Genomic DNA, 16965 nt, shown 5'->3' on the forward strand with positions numbered 1-16965 from the left:
GATCTGCATAAACTTGAACAAAATAACCAGGAAGAGGAGAAAAAGATAGCATCACAATAGGTCAACAATCTCAGCCAGGACTGTCTTGAATCCTAGGGGTCTTTTGACAATGTCAGGAGACATTTTTGTTGTCACAACCCAGTGGGGGTAGGGTGTTGGTCAAGTTCAAAGATGGCATCTAGGGGGTCAAGTCCAAGGATGTGCTAAATATCCAGAAGGCACAGAACAGCCACCACAGCAAAAAATTATCCAGTCCCCAATGCCAATAATGCTGAGGTCAAGAAGCCCTGGAATAAATGAAGACAAAGAAATGTTCTCATATATTCTGCAGTTTAGGAAATGGATTCTAAATTTTTCCTGAGCATCTGTTATGTATATAAATGGTGCTATGTTTTTATAAGAGATTCTAAGAAATAAAAGTCATATTCACTAACATCAAGAAGTTTCTCACTTACTTGGAAATAATATGTACGCAATGAAAAGTTGTGTTATTTGCAACAGCAATAATTCACTTGCAAGGGAGATTTGTATTTGTATTAGTTTTCTAGGGCTGCTGCAGCAGAGTACCACAGTCTAGGTGACTTAAACAACAGAAAGTTATTTCCTCACAGTTTTGGAGGCTAGAAGTCCTACATCAAAGTGTCAGCAGCGTTGATTTCTTCTGAGGCCTGTCTCTTTGGCTTAGAGTTGGCTGTTTTCTCCCCATCTTGAAATGATCTTCCTTCTGCAGTCGTCTTTGTCCTAATCTCCTCTTCTTTTAAGGACACCAGTCCTATTAGATTAGGGCCTACCGAATGATCTCATTTTAATGTAATGACCTCTTTATAAAGACCTTATCTCTAAATACAGTCATATTCTCACATGCTGGGGCATAGGACCTCAACACATGAATCTGGGAGAGGACACCAAACAGTACTTGTTTGTTATGACTTGATAATCAGAGGTAGACATATAAGAAGAAGCATAGGAATATGTTCCAAGGTATTAAATAAGGACTGTTACACTTTTTAAAAAAGGGACGATGAGCCTAACACACATTAAAATTTATTTTTGAGTCTTCAAGTAGGAAATGTTGTTGAGCTGAACAGGGATGATATTTTAGGAAATTCTCTGGGATGAAGGCCAGATTACTTCCCACCCCAACTCATTCATTCAATATAGATGTATTGAGCTCCTGTTCAGTTGTACCTGGGCTGTGCTAGTCTCCTAGATAAATAAAGAAAAGATTCTCACCTTTGGGAAGCTCACAGGCACATTTGTGTGTGTTTGTGGGTGTGAGTGCAGTAGGGAGGGTGGGTGGAGGATAAGGCAGGAAGAGCTAGAGAACAAGTACTTCAATACTTGTGTGGTCCAGGTGTGAGGACTCCCATGGGCAGGGTGACTACCTCTGACCAGGGTTGTTGCAGGGCAGAAATTCAGCTTGACAGTTGGTGTCCATTATGATTACCCAACTGGTTGCTCAATATTTTGAATGTCATTCCCAGGTTGTTGGTGAAGGTGGAAGAGGAGGTAAGAGTGTGAGCTGCATCTTGTGGATCAGTAGGAGTTTCCCTTGCTGGAGGTGGAGGGTGGGAGTGGGGAGGAAGATAGGGGATTATGACTAGAGGGAAGAGCATGGAGTGAGGAAAAAGACCAGACTGTGGGCAGCATGAAGTCAAAGATGGCATCTATCTTGCTAACCATTACATCCTCCATGCTACCCTCTGACGCTTAATAGGTTTTCCATGAATATTGATTGAATAAATGCATGAATGAAAGGGCGAGGCACATTTGGAGAATGATGAAAAGTGGTGGGAGCAGGGTTTGGAGAGGAAGTTTGGGCCATGTGCCATGGCTGCTCAGGTCATGGGAGAAATCAAAGACACAGGCTTCTCCAACTCCCTCACCCCAGGAAAATTTCCAGGGGGAGGTGAGAGAGGAGATACGTGAAGATAGGATGGGAAGGAGGGGTCTTGTGCTGCTTTACTCATGAGGTTCTTCCAAAGCGTCCTTTTAGGGATTAGCTGAGTTCTGAGTTCTCATTCCATTTGTCACACACAAGCTATGACTGGATGGTCTTGGTCATTGTAACGACCCACGTCTTTGTAATTCCCCAAGTCTCAGTGTCCTCATCTGTAAAATTAAAATAACAATCATCTCATTGATGGAGGATTCAATCATGTAAACCACATGAAGCATCACAGTAATGGAACATAGTAAGTGCCCAACGGAATACTTATTATTTTTAGATCAGAATATCTTTCGATGGAATCGTTCACTTTTAGGATATTCTTCGAGTTAATTTATCGCCTGTCTACTGGTGTTTGAAATTTCTTAGAGAAGAAACCTACTGTTCAACAAGTAGAGTTAAATGACTTCAAATACAAATATAAATACAAGTAGCAATGGCTTCAAATATAAGCATCCAGCTGAGGTACCCCAGAGGTGTGAATAAACTTCAAGAAAGGTGCAAACAGACAATCAGCGAGTGTGATTGACTGGTTACAGAATCTTGCTGGTCTGATTGGACGGAGATGGTGCAGGAAGTAAAATGTCTCTGGGTACCTAACCTCACTAGGAAGGTAAGTGGGAGGTTAAGGAGGACAGGAAAGAGTTCAGGAAAGAAGCTGGGGACCAGATGCAAATCACTGATTTCAGATTTTTCACTTACAGTTTTTGGGTCCTACAGACAGATTTTTTTGCTCACGTTGGTGTAGGTGGAGTCACTGCTGCCTCAGGGATTCATGAAGACTTCTCCAGCAGAGATGGTGTGAGCCATAGAGGTTTGGTTCCCAATGATTCATTGAGTTTTCTGAGGAAGCAGAAAGCCCAGGAGCAGGAGTGTTTAGGGAAACCTTCTTAAAGGTGTGTGACTGGGAGCAGGGCCTGGGGGACACGGGGAGTTTGGATGGGAGAAGGGTGTTAGAAGAGTCTGTAAGGTTTGAGTCCTAACTGATGGTCTTTCTGGAAGGATCCAGACTCAGGAATCTTGTTTGGATGCTGAACTCTTCCTCCTGATGAGGGTCCTGATGGAAATTTGTTCAAGGAAAGATGACAAATAGGAAATTTAAAAAAAAACCAAGATACATTGAGTGCTAACTGTGTGTCAGGTACTCTCCTAAGCAAGTTATTTATGTGCCATGTACTATTATTACCCTCACTTTACAGACAAAGGACTGATGTGGAGGGAGGTTAAGCAATTTTTGCCAGAAACCATAGCAAGTCAGTGATGGGGCTACTTTTGAATTGACTCTCAACCTATTCTCAGTTAATTAACTAGAATTCAACTATAGGGTAAAAGGAAACAGAGAGAGAGAGGGAGAGGGAAGAACTCCATCTGTTCTGCTGAATGTGATGGGGTCCTGGGCATCAAGCCTGAAACAGTCAAGACTTGCTAGAAAATCCAAGGGAAAAAATGTATATTTTAAAAACAAACTTTAAAATAACTGAAGTATAATGTGCACATAGAAAAGTGCACCGATCACAAGTGTTCAGCTTGGTGAATTATGACAAAGGGAACAGAGTGTAACTACCACCCAGATCAAGAAATAGAACCTTATGAGACTCCCAGAGGCTCCCCTTGTGTGCCAGTCTCTCCCACCACACACCCCAGTTTTCTCTTCTCTCCTGTAAATAATTTTTAACGATTTTCCAGCCACCGACTGAGACAGGAAGCGTTTGCTCAGGAGGCCTGCCTGAGGGTGGTGACAGAGGGTTTGGCACCCTTGAGAAACAGATTGAAGAAGCACCGAACAACTAAGAATTGGGAGAATGGACACAGGATCGTATACACATAGTCTTTTCCCTTTGGACCTCAATGAGTAGCGAGTTGAGTTAATCATACTCTTCTGTTTATAACTGCTATTATCATTGGTTCTTGCAGCGCTCTCACTTATTTTATTTATTCATTACTTATTTACTCACTCCCCAACCCCAGCTTGAGATATAATTTTTTTTTTTTTGGCTGCTCCAGGTCTTAGTTGCGGCACATGGGCTCTTCACTGTGGCACATGGGCTTCTCTCTAGTTGTGGCGTGGGGGTTTTCTCTTCTTTAGTTGTGGCGTGTGGGCTCCAGGGCACGTGGGCTCTGTAGTTTGCGGTATGTGGGCTCTGTACTTGAGGCGTGGGGGTTCAGTAGTTGTGTTGCTCAAGCTTAGTTGCCCTGCAGCATGTGGGATCTTAGTTCCCTAATCAGGGATGGAAACCATGTCCCCTGCATTGGAGGATGGATTCTTTACCATTGGACCACCAGGGAAGTCCCTGAGATATAATTGACATGTAACACTGTGTAAGTTTAAGGTGTACAACCTGATGATTTGGTATACATATATGTATACATATACATACATATATGGTATACATAATAATTGCCACAATAAGGTTAGTTAACAATAAGTTAGTTAATCTATCAGTTCACATAGTTACCTTTTTTTTTGTGGTGGGAACATTTAAGATTTACTCTCTTAGCAACTTTCAAGTATACAATAGAGTTGTTAACTATAGTCACCATTCTGCACATTAGACCCTCAGAATGTATTCATCTTGTAACTGGAAGTGTGTACTCTTTGACTAACATCTCCCCATTTTCCTCACCCCCAGCCTTTGGGGACCACCATCTACTCTGTGTTTCTATGAGTTTAGCTTTTTTAGATTCCATATATAAGAGATATCATACAATATTTGCCTCTGTCTTACTTATTTCACTTTGCATAATACCCTGAAGATTCAGCCATGTTGTCACAAATGGTAGGATTTTCTTCTTTTTTATGGCTGAATAATAGTCCAGTGTGTGTGTGTGTGTGTGTGTGTGTGTGTGTGTGTGTGTGTGTGTGTGTGTATACCCCGCATCTTCTTTATCCATTCATCTGTCAATGGACACTTGGGTTGTTTCCATGTGCTAGCTATTGTGAGTAAATGCTGCAGTGAAATTGGAGGTGCAGATATCTCTTCAAGATCCTGATTTCATTTCCTTCAAATATATACCCTAGAGTGGGATTGCTTTACTCATTCCTTTTTGTCCCCATTCTCTGATCCTGTTTCCTTCTCGGTATGTAACTACTCATTTTTGTATCCTTTTGTTTATAAGTGTTCTTACAAAGTATTTGTTGTTTTCTTTTCTGCATGTAATTTAAATAACATTTTATTATGGGGAATTTTAAACACATGCCAAAAGAGATAAAAGGGTATCATGAACTCGTTGTGCCCATTTCTCAGGCTCAACAACTATTAGCCTGTGGACAATCTCACCTCATCTACATCCCACCCACTTCCTTCCTTTCAGACATTGGATCATTTCATCCAGAAATAGTAGTGTTTATCTCTGCAAGATAACATGACCACAATAGCCTCATCAATAGCTTTAAAAGAAAAGTATTTCCTGAATATTGTTAAATAGAACTCAAATTTCTAATTTTCTCATAAAAGTTATTTTTTTCCACAGTTGGTTTATATGAATCAGAGTTCAAATAAGGCCCACACATGGTGATTGACTGACATTTCTTTAAGTCTCTTTTAATCAACAGGTTTCCCCCAGAATCTATTTTGTTTTTTCCTCCTTTGCAATTTATTTCTTGAGGAACCCAGGTTGTTTGTCCCATAGAATTTACTGCAGTGTGATTTTGCTGATTCATGTCTGTGGTGAACTTTAACAAGTTTCTCTGTCCTCTGTAATTCCTTTGAGTTGGTAGCTGAATCTAGAGACTCGATCAGACTCATATTTAATTTTTTTGAGAAGACTGTTTCACGGTTTGTCTTGTGTTTTTCCATCAGGATGCATGGGATATTTGGTTTTTGCTTGTGCATGTAATATTAGCAGCCATTGATAATAAAAACTTAGGATCTTATTAGTTTACTAGTGTATTAGTTATTTTTTGGCCTGTAACACTATTATCACAAACAGTGGTTTGCAAAAACAAAAACCACCACCACCACCACCACAATCACCAACAAAACACATTAATCAGAGATTCAGGCACAAGTTAGCTGAGGCCTTGGCTACCAGGTCTCTCAGAATTCTACAGACAAGGTGTTGGCCAGGGGTAGGGTGTTATCTGAGTCTTGACTGGGGAAGAATCTCCTTCTAAGCCTATGTGGCTGTTGGCAGGATTCAGGTCCTCAGGTGAGTCTGACAGAGTCTCAGTTCCTGGCTGGTTGTTGGCCAGAGGTCCACCCTTGGTTCCTTGGCACCTGGACTTCTTCATATAGCAGTTTACCTCCTCAAAGCCAGCAAGAGAGATAGTCAATAAAGAGAGTCTGCCAGCAAGATGGAAGTACAGTCTTATGTAATGTAATCATGGAGGAGACATTCCATCACCTTTATTCTATTGATAAGGAGCAAGTCACAGGTCCACCAATACTCAAGGGGAGGGGACTACACAAGGGTATGAGTACCAGGGATTAAAGGGGCATGTCTTAGAGTCTGCCACAATTAGGTGTTACAAAATGGTGATCTTCTAATTCTAGCATTTTTTTCTTTGTTTATTAGCTGGAGCATTTCTATAATGAGAAACTTCCCCTGATGTATTATTTGGTTATTCGTGGTATAATTCATAGAGAAAAGCCAAAATAGATGCTTTATTCTTTTTTTTGACTTAAAAGGTTTATGTGTCAGTTATGTATATACCATAGTATCTATAACTAGTTCTTAGCATCTGCTTGTTGAATATTATTTCAGGATATGATTTACTCACTGTATCTATCTGGTCACCCAGTGGACACCAAGACTGCCTCCAAATCTCCGCCATGGTGACCACTCTCATACAGCTTCCCTTAAGACCCCTGTACCCACAGTGGACCTGCTGGACAGTAGAGTGTCACTAAGTAGTCGGTTTGCTTAAGTAGTGTCAAAGTGCTTTCCAGAATGTCTGTACAGAGCTCTCTCTCAGGGAAATAATTTAAAAGCCTATGTAGCTGGCTTAATGAGGGGGGAAACACCTCAATATTCTGATGAATTTTGTGCCTTTCACTAAGCTGAACTAAATGTCTTGATAAAGTTCTCAAAACTTTTTTTTTTTTTTTTTTTGCTATGCCTTGCTGCTTGTGGGACCTTAGTTCCCTGACCAGGGATCGAACCCAGGTCCCTGGCAGGGAAAGCCCGAAATCCTAACCACCAGACCACCAGGGAATTTCCAAAACCATTTCTATCAGAAGCATCCAAGTTAGTCCACATATCCAAAGCCATAGCTATGCTAGGTGATGGGAGATGAGAGACAGAATCTTATACAAGCATTTTCCAACCTAGACTATTGTTGTCTGGTAAACTATTCAAATTCCATTCCAGGCCTCAGAAATGGGGGAGAGGAGGAAGAGAGGAAGAAGGAAGAGACAAGGGAAGTGTTGGGGAAGTGGCAGGAGAAATGACTTCACTTATTTAGGAAGGGGCACCCACTTAGCATCTGCTCTACATACATGAAAATCGAGACTAGAAGGGAAGTCATTAAGTCATTTCTTCAAGGGTCATTTCATGAGTGTAAGACTGTGAGGCTAGTCTGCAGGCCCCCAGGTGAGGTTTTGAAGGGAGGTGGGGGAGCCTTTTGCAAAGGGTAGAGAGATGAGGAGGTAGTTGAGGACTGAAGCAGCTTGGGCCAAGTTAATGGAGCTAGCAAAGGACACAACACTGTGAAGTGGGGAGGGTCTGCCTACTGAGATCTCATGGAGGCTGTGGACCTTTCTAACACTTTACGAGCAGCTGATTTAGTCTTCACCATACCCCTTCCGAAGTAGGAGTTATCATTCTTTTTTTAGAGATGTGGGAACAAAGGCTCAGAGTTTTTTTTGTTTTTTTTGCTTTTTAATTTTTATGGGTTTTTTTCCCCCAATCTTTATTGGAGTATAATTGCTTTACAATGTTGTGAGGCTCAGACATTTTAAACAACTTCCCCAATGTCTTGCAATTAGAAAGTGTCAGACTGCTATTCAAATTCAGGTCTGTGGGTGCCAAAATCTTTGCTCTTAACACACACACACACACACACACACACACACACACAGCCAAAGAGAGGGTTTCAAGCAGGGAGTGGTTAATAGGGCCAGATGCTGAAGCGAGGTCATGGAGAGGGAAGAGAGGAAGTGGTTTCAGAAATTGGGGTCTTAGGTGGAAAAAGCCTTTCACAGGTTTCCTTAGGCTGCTGCCTGGGGCAGGGTGGCGATGAAAGGTCATATCTGCTGATTTGGGGAGACTTGAAGACAAGCAGATATACTGAAATCATTTGGGACCACAGGCAAGTAGAAATACATAGCTGGATCTTGAAGCCTTAAATTAGATGCTGTTTCAAACAGAATTTTTCTAGCTTAATCACAGAGTTAAGGAAACCATAAGTGACCAGTAGAAAAATGGCTTTTGCTCAAGTGCAAAAATCAAAAAGACAATAAAATAGAGACTATTTAAATAGTATTGATGATAACTTAATCACAAAGTTAAGAAAGCCATAAATGACCAGACTGAAAATGGCTGTTGGCCAAGTCCAGACAAGAACGTGGAGAATATTCACATGGCATAGATGACAGAGCTGCTGGGACAGAGGATGTAGAAATGCCGTTAAAGCATCGTCCCCGAGTGCCTATGTCAGCAGAACCTAAGAGGTGGGGCAGGAGCATTCAGTTCAGCTTAAAAGTCCACTGAACAATTAATGTGTCGGGGAGCCAGGGGAAATGAATAATCAGTGGGCTTTTCTACCTGCATCCTCTTCTTTGGAAATGTGCATTTCAATTTGGGCATCTTAAATGAGACTTTTTTTTCTCAAACAGTATTTTAATGAGCAAAGTGTAAATAAATCCACTGCTTCCAAAAAATACAGAGTTTGTAGTTCAAGGGGCAGAGTGCCAGGCAAGTTGCCTTTGGGGTTTTAAAAAACCCAGTATTTCATGACCATTGCAAGACCAAGGCAGGGTTTGTAGGAGGGGCTCTTTATTGAAGCCAGGCGTGAGCTGTCTCCTCTTCCTGGTGGGGAGGCTGTTTGGGTCCTGAGGAGAATTTCCTGTGGTGGTTGTGCATTTCTGGCCCAGGTTTTTGGTGCACCAGTCTTCCCCCTCTCCCATCATCTCTCCTTTCTTTTTTCCTCTCTCTTCTCCTCCTCCTTCTTTTCCTCTTATACTTTTCCTTCTGCTATGGACTATTTGTTGGTGTTTCCGTCCCACCCCCAAATTCGTATGTTGAAGCTCTCATTCCCACATGGTGGTCTTTGGAGGTGTGGTTTGGGGAGGTAATTAGATTTGAATGAAGCCATGGGGGTGGAGCCCCCATGATGGCATTGTTACCCATATATAGCGATATAGGCACAGTGCTCTCTCTTGGCCATGTGAGGATATAGTGAGAAGGTGGCTGTCAACAAGCCAGGAAGTGAGTCCTCACTAGACCCTGACCACACTGGCACCCTGATCTTGGACTTCTAGCCTCCAGGACTATGAGAAATAAATGTTGTTGTTTAAGACATGCAGTCTACAATATTTTGTTACAGCAGCCTGAGCAGAAGGGACACTTCTCTTCCCAAGTCTACTTTCTTGAGCAATTCACTTACCGCACTCTACCCAACATGTTTAAAAAATTATTCATAATTCCAACATGGGGCATATGGTAATGCACCAACAGGATACTATTTATGTTCAACATGGCTGCAGCAGAACTTCTTTGACCCAGGAATAAGCATTCCTGTTTATCCATAGCTGAAAAGAGGCAGCATCTGTAAACTTTGGCTGCAGAGATTTTTCTTCTGCAAAATAGGATGACAGTGCCTGCCTCACCACAGGCTCATAAAGAGTAAATTAAATATGCTTCAATCTGTCTTCCATGCCTCTCATCTTCCTATTCATGTCTTCCATCTTTCTATCTCCTGTGCTATGTTCTGGGTGAACTCCCCAGTACTGTCCTCCAATTTCTAATTCTCTCATCACTTGTGTTCAATTTTTATCCAGACTATGAGCTTTTAATTTCTTTTTAAAAATAATTTTTAAAATATTAATTTTATTAATTTTATTTTTGGCCATGTTGTGTCTTCATTGTTGTGTGTGGGCTTTCTCTAGTTGTGGCGAGTGGAAATACACTTTGTCACGGTTTGTGGGCTTCTCATTGCGGTGGCTTCTCTTGTTGCAAAGCATGGGCTCTAGGTGCAAGGGCTTCAGTAGTTGCGGCACATGGGCTCAATAGTTGTGGCTCACGGGCTTTAGAGTACAGGCTCAGTAGTTGTGGCGTACGGGCTTAGTTGCTCCATGGCATGTGGGATCTTCCCAGACCAGGGTTCAACCTGTGTCCCCTGCATTGGCAGGTTGATTCTTAACCACTGTGCCACCAGGGAAGCCCCGGTGAGCTTTTAATTTCAATGACTGTATTATTTAATGTTTAGGATTTATAATTGGTGATTTTTCAGATTCTTCAGTCATATCTACTTCTTTTATTTATTTATTTTTGTTCTTCATGCATGTTTTGAATAACTACTTTATCTCTTTGAGAGTTTCAGACACACATTTAAAGTAATGTTTGAGATTGCTCAGGCACTTCCATTTTTGAGAGAATAAATTTTTCTGATTTTTGAAATTGTCATCTGACTTTGTTATGTTAGATTTCCTTTAAAATTTAGGTTTTTATGCTCATCTTGACTGACTTGCACCTCCCCCTAGATCTGAGTTATTTTCTTCCCTGTTTAGTGGTTTTGACGTTGACTCCACCTGGCTCCCAGGAGCCCTGTTCCAGAACCAGCTTGAATATTTATGTCTGGGCTCTTCTCCCTATATGCTGGGGATACATACATGCGGCTGCTAAGCTGGTGGGTGGCTTCACTCAGAATGTGGCTCTGGGGAGGGTGTAGGGAAAAGGGAACCCTCCTATGCTGTTGGTGGGAATATAAATTGGTGCAGCCTCTATGGAAAACAGTAATGGAGGTTCCTTAAAAACCTAAAAATAGAGTTACCATATGATCCAGCAATTCCAGTCTTGGGCATGTACCTGGAGAAAACTGATTTGAAAAAACACATGCACCCAATGTTCATAGCAGCTCTGTTTACAATAGCCAAGACATGGAAGCTACTTAAACGTTCATTGACAAATGAATAGAGAAGATGTGGTACATATATACCATGGAATACTACTCAGGCACAAAAAGAATGAAATAATGCCATTTGCAGCAACATGGATGGACCTAGAAATTCTCATACTAAATGAATTGTCAGAAAGAGAAAGACAAATATCATATGATAGCACTTATATGTGGAATCAAAAAAATGCAAATGAACTCATTTACAAAACAGAAACAGATTCACAGAGAGAGAAAACAAACTTATGGTTACCAAAGGGGAAAGGGTGGGGGAGGGATAAATTAGGTGTTTGGGATTAACAGATACACAATACTGCATATAAAATAGATAAACAACAAGGTCCTACTGTACAGCACAGGGAACTATACTCAGTATCTTGTAATAAATTATAATGGAAAAGAATCTGAAAACTTTATCATCTATCTATCTATAACTATCTATCATCTATCTATCTATATCTATCTATCATCTATCTATCTAATCTATCTATCTGTCATCTATCATCTATCTATCATCTGTCTATCTATCATCTATCTATCATCTATCTATCTATCATCTATCATCTATCTATCTATCTATCTATCTATCTATCTATCTATCTATCTACCTATCTCTATCATCTATCTATCTATCTAATCTATCTATCATCTATCTATCTAATCTATCTATCATCTATCTATCTGTATCTATCTATCATCTATCTATCTATCATCTATTTATCTATCTGAATCACTTTACTGTATACCAGAAACTAACACAACACTGTAAGTCAACTATACTTCACTTGGGGAAAAAAAAAAAATGGGGCTGCTGGGCTGTGTCTGTTTCCTCCCAGCACTGCAGGTTCCTGGATTTTATAAACAGGCCAGTGGTTTAGGGCCATGGCTACAGTTTTCCTGCTTCTTTTTATAACTGAGGAAGGTCAGCAGCACCTGTGGCATCAGGCAGCAATCCTGATTCAGGTTCTGTTTCATGCCTGGAAGTCTCTATTGCCTCTTATCCCAGAGGAATCAAACTTTGGCCATCTCTGGAAACCCAGAAGCTCATGGCTTTGACCTCTTTCCTACTGTGTGTTTCTCTTCCACGGAACTATTTATTTGATATTTCAGTGTGATTTTATTTTAAGCATAAAAAAGTTCCATATATCATTGCTGTGTTTGGAGTAGAGTTGGAGAGCTTGGAACGTGAGCTCACAATGGTGTCTTGCCTAGCGGTGCCTCTTCCAGTTTATCTTTGTGCTCTCACGCTTGTCATGTGGCAGGTCCTCTATGAATTTTGATTTGTTGTTACAGGGACGTGGGTCTGTTGGACAGGCAGAGTTTTTTTCTTTTTCTTTTTTTTAAAATTTATTTATTTGTTTATTTTTATTTGTTGTTTTTTTTTTATTGGCTGCATTGGGTCTTCGTTGCTGCACACGGGTTTTCTCTAGTTGCGATGAGCAGGGGCTGCTCTTCATAGTAGTGTGCAGGCTCCTCATTGAGGTGGCTTCTCTTGTTGTGGAACACAGGCTCTAGGTGCATGGGCTTCACTAGTTGCAGCACACGGGCTCAACAGTTGTGGCTCACGGGCTCTAGAGCACAGGCTCAATGGTTGTTTGTGGCACAAGGGCTTAGTTACTTCACGGCATGTGGGATCTTCCTGGAGCAGGGCTGTAACCTGTGTCCCCTGCATTGGCAGGTGGTTTCTTAACCACTGCACCATGTAGGAAGTCCCAGGCAGAGTCTTGAGGGTGAGAAAAATTAAGTTACCACAACGTCAGGGAAACTTCTACATGTTGAGCTGGGTTTTACATACTCCCTGGGGACGTCTGAGGCCTTTGTTCTCTGACTATAAAGCCTACCTCAGAAATCCCTACTGACAGGCAGACCATCAGGATTTTAAGAGTGTCCTTGGCGCTAGAGACAGTTCTGATCCTCTTATTGTAGAAAAGCATCCTCTTCCACTAAAGGGCCGTCAGCATCCGTGCTTAAAGAAAGAGTGTTTTCTTTTAATGTGATTTGCGGCTCATCGGATGATTCGGTAGGCTCGCATTTGGGTTCTTGGGCTGGGGAGTCAGTGTTGATCTTCAAGCAGGCTGACTCAGTGGTAGAGACAAGAGCCGTGCTGATCACTGACGGGAGGCCAACCTGTGTGAACAGCTGATCTCAGATAATCCATAGATGAGATAATCTGCTTTAGGGTAATTGAGTGCCCTCCATGGAGAAAAGTAAGTCAGTAATGTGCTCTCGGTAGGAAACTTGGTCTGTGGGTTATCAGAACTCAAAGGTGTGATTACAATCTGACTTCAGTGTAACTTTGACCCTTCTGTGTATTTTTCTCATTTATCTCATGAGTCATAGAAACATTTTGATGATTGTGGCAAAGTCTGTGACTGTTTGTATTTAACGTCACTGAACTGGAAGAACCTTATCCAACTATAGAAAACCATAGAGTGCCACACTGTTATGCTCCGTATAGCTAGCACATGGCCTCAGCTCTTTCTTTCCCTTTTATTGGAAACGCAGAAGATTTAGCACACTGGGTCCTGGGTGCATGGGGCATCCCAGTTAGCTGCGAGTTCCTGCAGCTTGGGCTCCTCACCGGCTCAGGGTGGCAAAGGAGACGTCGGATATTTTCGTCTGTCCAGCATTGGCTGCCATCCTTCTAGGAACTGAATGCTTTTCTCTTGTGACCACATTTCACACCCTGAGCCAGGTCCACCCTGCCACATAGGAGGCCACATGTTCCATGAGTAGTTCAGGAATGGGCCTAGGACCTAAGCAGAGTCTTCCTGGGACATTTCTGTTAGAACTCACCCCACATCCTTTCTTTTTGCTGGGCTTCTGAGCTGGCAATCACCTACCAACCTTTTGGAGAGCACCTGTCCATCAGGTGGAGACAGAGGCAGAGCTCTGAAGACATTTAAAATTTTGTTTGTAACAAAAAATTGTATATATTTAAGGTGTACAAAATGGTGATTCGATTATACATCGTGAAATGAGCACAGCAGTTAAGCTAATTAACAAATTCATTTCCTCACGTAGTTCTCCTTTGTGTGTGTGTGCTGAGAGCACCTGAAATCTCCTTTCTTAGCAAGTTTCCAGTACTCAGGATAGCATTGTTAATTATCATCATCATTCTGTGTATTAGCTCTCTAGAATTAGTCATCCCACAGAACTGAAACTTTGCATCCTTTGACTAACAGCTCCTCATTTCCCACACCTCCTAACCCATGGTAAGCACTGTTCTGCTCTCTGCTTCTATGTATATGACTTTCTTAGATTCCACATATAAGTGAGGCATATAGAGTCCATATATAAATAAAATCATGCAGTATTTTTCTTTCTATGTTTGACTTATTTTACTTAGCATGATGTCCTCTAGGTTCATCCATGTTGTCAGAAACAGCAGGATGTAGGATCTCCTTTTTTAAGGCTGAATATTATTTATTTATAATAAACAATACATATTATATATGTACATACACACCATCCATTGTGTGTACTATGTAATGATTTTTACATTTTTTTAATCCATATTTCTATTGATGAACACTTAGGTTATTTCCATATCCTGTCTGTTGTGAATAATGCTGCAATGAACATGGGGTGCAGATGTCTCTTCAAGGTACCCATTTCATTTCCTTTGGGTATAGACCCAGAAGTGCAATTGCTGGATCGTATGGTAATTCTATCTTTAATTTTTTGAAAAAACTCCATACTGCTTTCCACAGTGTGCACCAATTTCCATCCCTACCAACAGTGTACAAGAGTTCCCTTCTCTCCACATCCTTGCCAACACATATCTTTTTGATAATAACCTCTGATTACATTGTTTGAGACTTTATATCCAGCTTTGCCTGAGGTCCAATGCCCCTAAATTGAGTTGAATTGCTGGCACTTGAGATGGAAAGTGTCTTGACCTTTTATGTGTAGGATTTGGGAGTGAGGAGTCATTCATCAAAATTGCTGATAGCAAACTATGTACATATGCACCCATCCCAGGCCCAAGCTATTTAAGATGCATGCCTGGCCCTCGGGTACACCTCGGGTAGTATTCACTGAGTTTATTGGGCAAGCACTAACTTTTTGGGGTATCTAAGGTTTGAGCTTCTTTGATCACCTAGTGCTGGAAGAACCAAAGAGTCAAAACTGGGGAAAGGGAGAGTAGGAATAGGACCATGAGGAGGGGACCTACTCACCCAATTGCTATCAGGAATGGGAGCTATTATGTGCCTAACTGCAGGAAAGGCCAGCCACCGAGGCCGCCCCTCTCTGGACACTTGAGCTGCTTTCTGTTTACTCACCCAAGGCTGCTGAAATATCAGCTTCTCCGGAGAGTCAAAGTAGTTTTTCCCGGGTCACACAGTAAGTCAGATTCAGAACCCAGGTCTTCCAGTTTCCAGGCAAGTTCTCCATTCATCAGACCACACTTCTTTCCTGCCTTGGGGAAAAGAAATAAGCAGCAGTTAGAAAGCAGAAGTGGCCACAGGATTCTACAAACTGCAGGGGGAAATGTCCCGTGGATAAAAAACACTATGCGTGTGGTCTGCATAGCTGGGAGCCTCTGCACAAGAGATGGGCTTTTTAGAAATTCAAGAGAAGGAGGACAGGGAAGGGAACCTCTGAGTTTGCCACCACCTGGAAAAAGTGGTGGAGCTTCTGACTCATGGCATGCTACGGTAGTGAGGCTGGGTGGGGTGGGAGGGATGGCAGGGGAAGAAGACACAGAAATGAGGGCAAAAGGCAAAGCATACGTGAGGAGGAGGACTACTTGTGATGAGAATCCTGTTCTTTCCTTCCCTACATCATGTTAGAAAGGGGCCCTTAAATCTTAATACAGATTGGAACAGAAACATTGAAACTGTCACTGATGGGCACAGCATGGGGAGGGGGTGGCATTCACAAAGATGGGATGAGGGACGAAGTGCTTTGGTAAAAGGATGACGGAGAGATGAGTAATGACTTTCCTAGCTAGAAGCTGCCCTCCAGGTGTGTAAGGAAGGCATGGAATGTGGGCTTCTAGGGAGACCTCAGCCCTTAGATCCTGACCCAGGTAGAGTACAGAGGGCTGGGTTCAGAAGACACCTGCTGAGAAGGTGTGGGATTTCCTACCCCAAGGAGGTCTCCCGGCACTGACCCATCCTAGCCACAACTGACATTTAAACAGGAAAGACACACAGAGGACATGAGAACGTGGCCTACCCTCTATGTCTAGACACCTTTTGTCTGGGAGGCTGGTACCCTCTGTCTGTCTCCCTGTTACGTACAATCTATTCCCTCAACCATCCCTGGCCTTCAATCCACAAACTCAGCTGTCCATCATTGATTCAGCACCTACGTGCTGCGCACCAGCTCAGTGCCAGGGCAAAACAGTCCAGGGACAGATGTGGCTTCTGTCCTCACCTTTCTGACTTCCCTGTACCCTGTAACCCCTCTGTCAGATTCCCCTTTGCAAGGACTGATGCCTGAGGTGTGTGCACAGTTTGGATTCCTAACCAAGAAAAAACCCTGAGCCCTGTCTGCGGTGCGTCAGCATCCTTCCCTGTCTCCTGTTCCGAGCCTTGGCCCTGCCAGATGCGGTTCCTTTGGCTGAGCCTGGGCAGGAAGTCTCTGCTCGCCTCCACAAGTTCAAAGTCTTCCCTTCACTACCCCCGCCCTCCTACCCCCTGAACAGGGAGAGTCTTTGGAGGTCAAAAATCAACCCTTCACTCCATTAATTGAGCATGTAAAAAGAGTGGGAGATGCTGCTCTAAGATGGAGTTTTGTAACACATTTGAGATCCTGGCGGATGTGTCAGAGAAGGGAATAAATGGACAATGACACACGTATATCATTTCGATTTCATCCATTCCATCTGAAGAGTGGGTACGTCTGTGTAAAACCCTAAACTCATAAGTAGAGTCAAAGGACCAGCCACTGTAGCCCACAAGGACCTTCTCCATCATAGATCTGATAGCGTATCATGATGAGAATTAAAACT

Source organism: Hippopotamus amphibius, chromosome 14, assembly GCF_030028045.1.
Source record: "Hippopotamus amphibius kiboko isolate mHipAmp2 chromosome 14, mHipAmp2.hap2, whole genome shotgun sequence".
NCBI lineage: Eukaryota > Metazoa > Chordata > Mammalia > Artiodactyla > Hippopotamidae > Hippopotamus > Hippopotamus amphibius.